The 11,554-nt window shown below is 43.2% G+C and overlaps 1 protein-coding gene across 5 annotated transcripts in view; it reads left to right on the top strand.

The window, feature by feature from the left end:
* The first annotated feature begins 3,914 nt into the window (after nucleotides 1–3,914).
* The window catches only part of nphp3 (nephronophthisis 3), a 160,026-nt gene continuing 152,386 nt past the window's right edge, over nucleotides 3,915–11,554 (top strand). For 2 of the 5 annotated variants that reach the window (XM_073073002.1, XM_073073003.1), the window contains exons 1-2: nucleotides 4,025–4,132; nucleotides 11,450–11,554. The gene's annotated coding sequence lies outside the window, so the exon portion shown is untranslated. Of the gene's footprint in view, nucleotides 3,944–4,024; nucleotides 4,133–4,885; nucleotides 4,907–11,449 lie in introns of those variants that run through there. The other 3 variants (XM_073073004.1, XM_073073006.1, XM_073073007.1) reach the window with 3 other exon arrangements.

Below are 11,554 nucleotides of genomic sequence, written 5' to 3'. Positions count from 1 at the left end.
ACCAGTAACTGTCCCCGGATCCTCAGCGGTACCAAGTAACCTCGATGACTTACCCGATTGTGAACCAGCAGCTGTCCCCGGATCCTCATCGATACCAAGTAACCTCGATGATTCATCCGATTGTGAACCAGTAACTGTCCCCGGATCCTCATCGGTACCAAGTAACCTCGATGATTCATCCGATTGTGAACCAGTAACTGTCCCCGGATCCTCATCGGTACCAAGTAACCTCAATGTTTCATCCGATTGTGAACCAGTAACTGTCCCCGGATCCTCATCGGTACCAAGTAACCTCGATGATTCATCCGACTGTGAACCAGTAACTGTCCCCGGATCCTCATCGGTACCAAGTAACCTCGATGATTCATCCGATTGTGAACCAGTAACTGTCCCCGGATCCTCATCGGTACCAAGTAACCTCGATGACTTATCCGATTGTGAACCAGTAACTGTCCCCGGATCCTCAGCGGTACCAAGTAACCTCGATGACTTACCCGATTGTGAACCAGTAACTGTCCACGGATCCTCATCGGTACCAAGTAACCTCGATGATTCATCCGATTGTGAACCAGTAACTGTCCCCGGATCCTCAGCGGTACCAAGTAACCTCGATGACTTACCCGATTGTGAACCAGTAACTGTCCACGGATCCTCATCGGTACCAAGTAACCTCGATGATTCATCCGATTGTGAACCAGTAACTGTCCCCGGATCCTCATCGGTACCAAGTAACCTCGATGACTTACCCGATTGTGAACCAGTAACTGTCCCCGGATCCTCATCGGTACCAAGTAACCTCGATGACTTATCCGATTGTGAACCAGTAACTGTCCCCGGATCCTCATTGGTACCAAGTAACTTCGATGACTTATCCGATTGTGAACCAGTAACTGTCCCCGGATCCTCATCGGTACCAAGTAACCTCAATGTTTCATCCGATTGTGAACCAGTAGCTGTCCCCGGATCCTCATCGGTACCAAGTAACCTCAATGTTTCATCCAATTGTGAACCAGTAACTGTCCCCGGATCCTCATCGGTACCAAGTAACCTCGATGACTTACCCGATTGTGAACCAGTAACTGTCCACGGATCCTCATCGGTACCAAGTAACCTCGATGATTCATCCGATTGTGAACCAGTAACTGTCCCCGGATCCTCATCGGTACCAAGTAACCTCGATGACTTACCCGATTGTGAACCAGTAACTGTCCCCGGATCCTCATCGGTACCAAGTAACCTCGATGACTTATCCGATTGTGAACCAGTAACTGTCCCCGGATCCTCATTGGTACCAAGTAACTTCGATGACTTATCCGATTGTGAACCAGTAACTGTCCCCGGATCCTCATCGGTACCAAGTAACCTCAATGTTTCATCCGATTGTGAACCAGTAGCTGTCCCCGGATCCTCATCGGTACCAAGTAACCTCAATGTTTCATCCAATTGTGAACCAGTAACTGTCCCCGGATCCTCATCGGTACCAAGTAACCTCGATGTTTCATCCGATTGTGAACCAGCAACTGTCCCCGGATCCTCATCGGTACCAAGTAACCTCAATGTTTCATCCGATTGTGAACCAGTAACTGTCCCCGGATCCTCATCGGTACCAAGTAACCTCAATGTTTCATCCGATTGTGAACAAGTAGCTGTCCCCGGATCCTCATCGGTACCAAGTAACCTCGATGATTCATCCGATTGTGAACCAGTAACTGTCCCCGGATCCTCATCGGTACCAAGTAACCTCGATGACTTACCCGATTGTGAACCAGTAACTGTCCCCGGATCCTCATCGGTACCAAGTAACCTCGATGACTTATCCGATTGTGAACCAGTAACTGACCCCGGATCCTCATCGGTACCAAGTAACCTCAATGTTTCATCCGATTGTGAACCAGTAACTGTCCCCGGATCCTCATTGGTACCAAGTAACCTCAATGTTTCATCCGATTGTGAACCAGTAACTGTCCCCGGATCCTCATCGGTACCAAGTAACCTCAATGTTTCATCCGATTGTGAACCAGTAACTGACCCCGGATCCTCATTGGTACCAAGTAACCTCGATGACTTATCCGATTGTGAACCAGTAGCTGTCCCCGTGTCTTCATCCGAACCAAGTGACCCAAGTGATTTTCCTGCATATGAACCAATACCTGTTTCTGTATTTACTCCTGCAAATGATGAGCTAGACAACCAGAGTGAGCTAAGATAAGGGAGCTCTAAGTTTTCTTGGAGAGAATGACAACCACAACTTTACTTATGAAAGGGTTGGGCCCCCTACATGTCACAACATACAGAGTAGATGGCATCGGTATCAGGCATTGCCTTGTAATTGTATAGTGTCAATGACTTCATGGCTACCTGTTCCTCAGTTCCTACATTAACTACCATGTGCCTACTGGAAACAAAAGGAATGTTGGTACAAGGAAAGTAGCATAGGGATTGTTGATTATGAGGACTGTTTATGCCCTAAATAAAGTGAATGCCGCATTATAAAGCAACCAACAAGTTGGCATAAAGAAGTACTCATGGACTGTCATAAACCTTCCCTCATTGGAGCCCAGAAAAGCCCTGGTAATCACAAACTCTTGTTAGAAATCAGGATGTGGTTGCCATGGCCCATTTAAGTGCACTTGTGGTTCTGATCTGTTCTCATTGTCGAGTAATTTCTAGCATTGAATGACTGGGATTCATAGGGAAAGGAGTGTCTCTAAACAACTTCTCTGTCCAGATTACTACAGTGTGACAGCCTGAAGACTGAAATAAGAAAAGTAATGATTTCAAGTCTAACACTGGGAGGAGATGTCAGAACGACATCTACTTTCGAGGGGGAGTATGTGACAAGGTTGAAATCTGTTCAATTTAGTTATTAATAATTGTTCAGATATATTTTTAAAACAGTTAAATAACTTATTTAGCGTGAAAATCATTTCATGTTGAAAACAAAGGGATAGTACTTTAAAAACCTGCAAATATGTTGAGTTGAAAATTCTGAGAATTAGTGTATAGAATTGAGCACGGAATCTGCCATTGACTTGTACAGTCTTGCATTCAGGAAGGAAAAGAAACACAGAAAATAATTGGAATTTTAAGCAAATCTCAGAAACACGTTAAGTATTTTTCTCCAAAGTTTTATATAAATCTTTGTTATGTTTGTTTGAAACCGTGAAAAAAGGCTGTTTTCAGCCACTGAGGCTGGTATGATCGAAGTGTTAGAGCTGCACAAAACGCCGTGAGCAGGCAGTGTAACTGTCTGGATGCACAGCATTACTGATAACAGAAGATGATCGTTCATTGGAGTGTTTTTATATTTTGCGACATATTTTTGGTAATTCAGAATTAAAGTGATATGTTCCCATGGAACAATAGAAATGAAAGTTAAAACATAAAAGGCCAGAATGCCGGGGGGGGGGGGGGGGGGGGAGGGGGTACACGCCGTGTTCCTCATTCATCACAAAGTTACTGAGAAGTAAACAGTATAGCATGTATGTTTCACTCACCATCTCCCTTTCACAGGGGTACTACATCAACACAAGTGGTGCTTGGAAGCCCGATTTCAACGTTTAAGCGAAGTTTGGATAGGTACATGGATAGTAAGGGTATGGAGGGCTATAGTCCCGGAGGAGGTCAAAGGGAGTAGACATGGTCTAGATGGGCTGAAGGGCCGGTTTATGTGCTGTACTTTGTGTCTCTATGTAGATTTTATTAATTGCAAATGAAAAGTCTGATTGCTTAATAGAGATCTTCGGGACAGACACAGTTTAATATGGATAGTTTGTTAGGACATCATTGAGATTGTTTTTTCGGGGAAGGAAATTAAAGCGGCTGTACTGTACCTTCTGCCCCTTTGCTCCACACTGCACCTCAATAGGTGGCGGTAGTGCACGTTGTGTTGGTAATCGGATAGTTCTGTGAGGGGAGCGAGGTGGTGCTTCCATGCATGAGTGTGAGTGAGCATGCTTGCGGTCGCGTTGTCCGCACGGGTTTGAAGCAGCCGGGATGCCGTCAAAGAGCAGCGCGCAGGCGCGTTTCGTCGCGGTTGACGCGTAACCAGGGGCAGCAGGAGCTGGACCGGGCCATCCTGGGACTTGGGCCCCGGGGCTTCGGTGTGTCAGGACGCTCGGCTCTGCCGGAGGTTAGCGTTCGCTCGCTTTGGTGCGCGGCGGTCTCATTCAGCGGGGTTAGGGTAATCGGGGCCAGCTACCCCACCTCAACTCCACGCCATACCACCTCCTCCCGTTGATCCCCCTGCCCACTGATGGGCCTACGGCTCCCCCCAGCCCACACACTAATCTGTCCTTAACTCCTGCCCCCATTTGCATCTTATCCCCATCCCACGGCATCCACCACGCTCCACTGATCTTCCCACCACTTGCCCCTGGACTGACGTCCCCATCTCTAATAACACTTTTTTACTCTCCTCCTTACACTGCCTCTGACATTTCCATCCTTACTGACTAAAATTCCTGCAGTGACATCCCTCCCACAAGCAGCCCCCTTCATCACCATTCAAAACTGCCATCTCCCACCAACACCTACCACCTGCTAGCATCCCCACTATCTTAGCTCGTACCTCCCAATCAACACATGCTCAACAAACACCCCAACCAACAGCCCCCTTTCCTCTTCTCAAATGATGGTCCATCTCTCTGACACCATCCCAACAACTTCCCACCCCCACAGAAACAGACTTAAAATTCTTAGCCATCTCAGCTGTATGTTACTCAGGATGCCTCAGCAGATATGCTGTTCTTTGAATGAGAGAATCAGGGTTAGGTGCGTTTAAAACATTCAGTGGTGCTATTTTGAAGAACAGTTGTGACCAATATTTACCCCTTACGGAAAATCTAAAAGCTGACTGTTCAGTGATTATATTCCTGTCTATGGATATTTTGCCCTGCATTACAAGGTAATGTGTCAAAACGTGCCATTAAATGTCAAGAGCTTTGAGACATCTTCAAATCGACATCGTATAAATGAAGGTTTTCCCTTTTTTTTGAAGGACCTGAATGTTTGCTATGATTTGGTCATTGGAGATGTATTGATATTGAATTGATAGTGCTTTAAGAACATAACTAATCTATTCTTTGACTTCGGAGAATGACTAACATCAGAATATATTTGAGCAAAATTCAGTGAGTTGATTTGGTGATGATATCATTGGGTCTGAAGTGATGTTGAACTTGGTAAGTCAGTCTAAATGTGTATTTCCATTACTCCTAGCTTTTTCACTCTGCTCCCTCCTTTGTTTCTCCGACTTCTTATAGAATGAAAACACTGATTATTGTTGTTCTTGTCCAATTCTTTCCACTCCCCTGTTTTTATTTCCATGTCTCTGCAAAGTGAAATCAATTGAGTTACTATTGAATTTGCTTCCAATTTTTTTCCTGCAACAGTAAGAACAATTTCCGTTTATTTAATAACTATAAGGTAACGAAACCATTCCAGAGCACTCTAGCAATATTTTTTGAAGCAGAATTTGATGCCAAGCTGTGTAAAGTGACATTAAGGGGGAAGACCAATGGTTGATAAAGAGGAGTGAAACTGAAGTTTTAGAAAAGGAGATCAGAGATGGAGTAATGAACTCCTGGAGTGATGAGAATTGGAGGAACTAAGGTATCCGGTTGAGTTGAGGCTGGAGGAAATTATAGAAGTTGGCAAGGGAATTGATATGGTCCACGGAGGGTTTGGAAAATAAAGATAAGGATTTTAAAATGAAGACGTTGCTTTAACCAGAGGCTAATGCACAGGGAGAAGGTTAGTTACTGAGGAATTATATGCAAAATTAAAAGGGCTAAAACCTAACTGACTTATTGGCAGCTTGACAAGTCGTGCTGTGAGAATAATGCATGAACAAAGAACTGTTTGTTCCATGAAGAAGCTTCTTGGTCTACCTTTATCAAAATATGTGATAACAATGTATATCTGCAGCTCCAAACAGTATTCTGGGCTCACTTGGCTGCAGATTTTCTCAAGCTCGGTGAGCAGGGACTCTGTTTTGCCAACTGAGAATGCAAGCTTGCTAACAAACAGTATGTACTTTTAAGTAAGCTGTGTTTGACAGTTATTCCCTGGGTCTGAAACTAAAGGTCTTTGGTAGAGAGGCAGATCAACATTACAAGCAGTCCTCAAGTTCCATTTTTACTGTAGTCCAGAAGTCAATTTTCACCATAAGTAGAAAGTGCCCAAAAATCATTATCTGGGAATTGTATCTCTGTAATATTACCATGAGTGGTATCAAAAGCATATAAATATGATGAGAAGAAACCATTCCAAGAAGTGGAGAGAGAGGGAGGAAGCTTGTTCTGCCATTCTTAGGAAATGAGCCTGTGTTAGTGTTTAAATGAAATTATGGTATGGGTTAATTAGTTCATCATTGTCACATGATTTGAGTTTTGCATGCCAGCTCGACATCTCATTTCTCCATTATCAATAGACCACGGGAAAAGCAATGATGGGGTGCAGAATAGAGCTTTTCAGTACACATAAAGTACAGTGCAGGCAGCCAGAAAGATGAAAGTTCATTGAGATAGATTGTGGGGGTCAAATGTCCATCCAGTCATACTGGTCATATTCAGTACCCTTATAACAGTGGGAGAGAAGCTGCCCTTGAGCCTCGTGGTACGTGCTTTCAAAGTTTTGTATCTTCTGCCCGATGGGAGGGAGGGATGGGGGAGAGAAAAAAGAATGTCTGGATGGGGAGGCATCTTTGATATGCTGGCTGTTTCTCTGGAGGTAGCGAGAAGTGTAGACAAAGTCCATGGAGGGGAGGCTGCTTTTTGTGATGTCCACAACTTCCTGCAGTTTCTTGTGGACTTGAGCCATTCCAGCTCTGATGCTTTTTATGGTGCATCTATAAAAGAACTAGTAAGGGTTAATGGGGGCATGCCAAATTCCCTTAACCTGCTGAGGAAGCAGAGGCACTGGTACACTTCCTTGGCTGTAGCAATTGGATACAGACGCGCTGTTTGGTGATGTTTACACCAAGGAGCTTGAAGCTCTCAATCATCTTCACCTCAGCTCCATTTATGTAAATAGGTATGTGTGCACTATCCTGTTTCCTGATGTCACTGATCAGCTCTCTTGTTTTGCTGACATTGAAGAAAAGGTTGTTGTTTTGAGACCATGTCATTGAACTGTCTATTTCCTTCTGTACTCCAACTCATCATTATTTGCGATTTGGGCCACTGTGGGGGTGTTACCTGTAAATTTGTAGATGAAGTTAGCTACACAGTCGTGAGTGTATGGAAAGTCGGGGCACCAGTGTTGAGGTTACTGTGGCAGAGTTGTTGCTGCCTCTTCTTACTGATTCCAGTCTGTTGGCCAGGAAATCAAGGATCCAGTTGCAAACAGGTGTTGAATCCCAGGCCTAGGAGTTAGCTTGCAATTATGATTATTGTATTCAATAAGAAGTCTTTGTTATCCAGATCCTCCAGCACTGAGTGTAGGCTGGGGAGATGGCATCTGTTGTGGACCTGTTTTAGAGATAGATGAATCTCGGGAGGCTGAATTTGATGTGTACCATGACCAGCCACTCAAAGAGCTTCATGATGGATGTGAGAACTACAGGTGGTAGGTGGTGAGGTGCATTGTGTATAGAGATACAGTAAAGGTGCTTCTGGCTCAACGAGTCCACATGGCCCAGTTACACCCATGTGACCAATTAACCTACTGTTGGATTCTGGTGTTTAAATCCAAGCTTCGTGTAGAAGTCAGGAACGAGGCATAACACTTGTTGCTTCACTATTGTTCTATTAAGAGTTGATAGAACAAAGAGAGTCAGAACAGAACAGTGATATAGGTCTTACTACTTGAAGGAGAGAGAAATTAAAGATGGCCCCCATAAGCAGCGCAAATAGAAATCAACAATACAATTAAAAAATACTTACTGAATTCTGCAGTAAAAGTAAGCAATGAAAAAACACTTAATGAAGTACAGAGAAGTTTTCAGAATTATACTTTGTATAGCACATACTAAACTAATGTATATAAATGCTTCTTAAATACAAACAGATAATTATTAAACTGCATGGAAAGTCATAATTAAAATTAAACAGTGAGATCCAACAGTACTAACCTCTGTCTGTGCAATTTCGGAGGAAACCCACACATTCATGGGCAGAGCATACAAACTCCTGAGAGAGTAAGGGTGGAATTGAAACCGTGCTGCTGTAATAGCCTTACTTCATCCCCTACACTACCATGCCTTCAACGGCAGGATGATCATGTTCTTAGAGCAGGTGGGGACCTCAGATTAAAGCAGGGAAAGCTTAAAAATGTCTGCAAATATCCCCACCTGCTGATCTACGCAGGATTTAAAGATCTATGCCATATGCTTCCGATGGGTTCACTCTCAAGTAGACTGATCTGATGTGTGTAATGGTAACTGTGGGTACCCCTTCTGTTGAAAATGTCATAGAATGCATTGAGCTCATCAGGAGAGGATGTGACACTGCCTTATTCCTGGTAAGGATCAATGATGGTAGGTCAGAAGCTGGTTTCAATTCAACCTCTTGGGACTTTCTCTCAGTGAGGTTGCGTTTATTTTAAAAGTTTAACCTGACATTTTTAAGAGTAACTTTCTTGGGAATGAGTAATGAAATTGTTAGCCAGTCTTATTCAATCTCCCCATACTTGTGACAGTCTCCATCTTTCTCAGAAGATAGTGATGGGACTGTTAATTTGTTGTTCTTCACTGAATTGATAAAAGATTTGAGGTGATTAATTGCCTTCAGAAAAAAACTGCTGTGAATTACTGTAATAAAGTATACCTATTGTTCTCTATACCTCTCTCTGTCTTATTTCTTAATTTATGGAACAAACAAGCTGTTTGTAAAGTGATCTATTTTTCAATCAAAGGATCTCACTCTTTTAAGATAAATTTTACTGCTGTGTCGTAGAAATTTGACATATGGACATATGTGACAGCAGTACAGTGCAGAAACAAAATTATTATTATACTGGTGGAAATAGCAAGGTAGTGTTATTGGATATGGTTTTAGACCACCTGGACAACGCAAATACCTATGTCAGGATGCTGTTCATTTACATTTAATACCATCATTCCCGCAATCCTGATTGAGAAGTTGCAGAACCTGGGCCTCTGTACCTCCCTCTGCAATTGGATCCTCGACTTCCTAAACGGAAGACCACAGTCTGTGTGAATTGGTGATAATCTCTCCTCTTTGTTGATGATTAACACTGGTGCACCTCAGGGATGTGTGCTCAGCCCACTGCTCTACTTTCTATATACACACGACTGTGTGGCTAAGCATAGCTCAAATACTATCTATAAATTTGCTGATGATACAACCATTGTTGGTAGAATCTCAGGCGGTGATGCAAGGCGTACAGGAGTGAGATATGCCAACTAGTGGAGTGGTGTCGCAGCAACAACCTGGCACTCAATGTCAGTAAGATAAAAGAGCTGATTGTGGACTTCAGGAAGAGTAAGACAAAGGAACACATACCAATCCTCATAGAGGGATCAGAAGTGGAGAGAGTGAGCAGCTTCAAGTTTCTGGGTGTTAAGATCTCTGAGAATCTAACCTGGTCCCAACATAGTGATGTAGTAATAAAGAAGGCAAAACAGCGGCTATACTTTATTAGGAGTTTGAGATTTGGGATGTCAACAAATACACTCAAAAACTTCTATAGTTGTACCGTGGAGAGCATTCTGACAGGCTGCATCACTATCTGGTATGGGGGTGGGGGCTACTGCACAGAATCAAAAGAAGCTACAGAAGTATATTTAGTCAGCTCTATCTTGGGTACTAGCCTACAAAGTACCCAGGACATCTCCAGGGAGCGGTGTCTCAGAAAGGCAGCGTCCATTACTGTGGATCTCTGGCACCCAGAGCAATGCCCTTTTCTCACTGTTACCATCGGGTAGGAGGTACAGAAGCCTGAATGCACACACTCAGTGATTCAGGAACAAATTTTTCCCCTCTGCCATCTGATTCCTAAATGGACATTGAATCTTTGAACACTAGCTCACTTTTTTAATATACAGTACAGTATTTATGTTCTTGTATGTTTTTTACTCTATTCAGTAGACAATAGGTGCAGGAGTAGGCCATTCGGCCCTTCTAGCCAGCACCGCCATTACCTGTGATCATGGCTGATCATATACAGTCAGTACCCCGTTTCTGCCCTCTCCCTATATCCCTTGACCCTGCTATCTATAAGAGCTCTATCTAACTCTCTTTTGAATGCATCCAGAGACTTGGCCTCCACTGCCTTCTGGGGCAGAGCATTCCACATATCCACCACTCTCTGGGTAAAAAAGTTTTTCCGCATCTCTGTTCTAAATGGCCTACCCCTTATTCTTAAACTGTGGCCTCTAGTTCTGGACTCACACATCAGCGGGAACATGCTTCCTGCCTCCAGTCTGTCCAATCCCTTAATAATCTTATATGTTTCAATCAGATCCCTTCTCATCCTTCTAAATTCCAGTGTATACAAGCCCAGTCGCTCCAATCTTTCAACATATGACAGTCCCGCCATTCTGGGAATTAACCTTGTGAACCTACGCTGCACTCCCTCAATAGCAAGAATGTCCTTCCTCAAATTTGGAGACCAAAACTGCACACAATACTCCAGGTGGGGTAAATTACTTGTTTATTATTTTTGTTCTATTAATTTTTTTTCACTCTGTTAGATTTGTATTGCATTGAACTGCTGCTGCTAAATTGACAAATTCAATGTCAAATGCCAATGATAGTAAATCTGATTCTGATTGGACTTTTCAAAAATCTGAAAGTAGAGGGGAGAAGTTGATTCTGAATCCTTGAGTTTGGTCTTCAGGCTCCTGCACCCCTTCCCTTATGGTGGTAATGAGAAGAGGCATGCCCTGGATGGTGAAGGTTCTTAGTGATGTATCTCACCGTGAAGTACATCTTATTGAAGATGCTTTCGATGTTAGGGCATATTGTGCTCAGTTTGGAGCGGGTTGAGGTCTACAGTTTGTAGCCTCTTGTGATACATGCCAGGCTGTGATGCAACCAATCAGAATGCATATCTACAGGAATTTATGACTATTTGTTTACTAGTCCCCTCAAACTCATAATGAAGTAGAGCCACTGGCATGCCACCTTTGAGACTGCATCAATGAGGAGAGGTCCTGTGGTGTTTTGATGCTTGGGAACTTGAAACTGCTTTTCAGGTTTTCTCTAGTTTGCTCAGACTAATTTGTAACACCTGTAGATAGAAGAGGCTGGAGGGTAAAGAGTTGATAATCCTTTTGGATTGACTATGTTGATGCGACCTGGGAAAGTAGAGATTTGCACAATCCTAAATCAGTTCGTGATAAATATATTAATTACAGGCTTATACTGTATGGCTGGGAGTTCTCAAGTAAGACTTTTAATGACAGTATTAACTGATGCATATTTACCATTGATATTTATCATTTTGAATTTATTAACCCTTAATTTGTATGTTGAAATTTCAGTTACCGTAAAGAAAAATGACATGAGATCTTTCTGTTTGGAAAAGAGAACATTGGAGAAACTTGCTGGCTGAACCAACCATTTAGAGTGATGCATTTACCACACGG

The sequence above is a fragment of the Hemitrygon akajei genome, chromosome 20 (assembly GCF_048418815.1).
Source record: "Hemitrygon akajei chromosome 20, sHemAka1.3, whole genome shotgun sequence".
Lineage (NCBI taxonomy): Eukaryota > Metazoa > Chordata > Chondrichthyes > Myliobatiformes > Dasyatidae > Hemitrygon > Hemitrygon akajei.
This window is presented reverse-complemented; position numbering and strand designations above follow the sequence as displayed.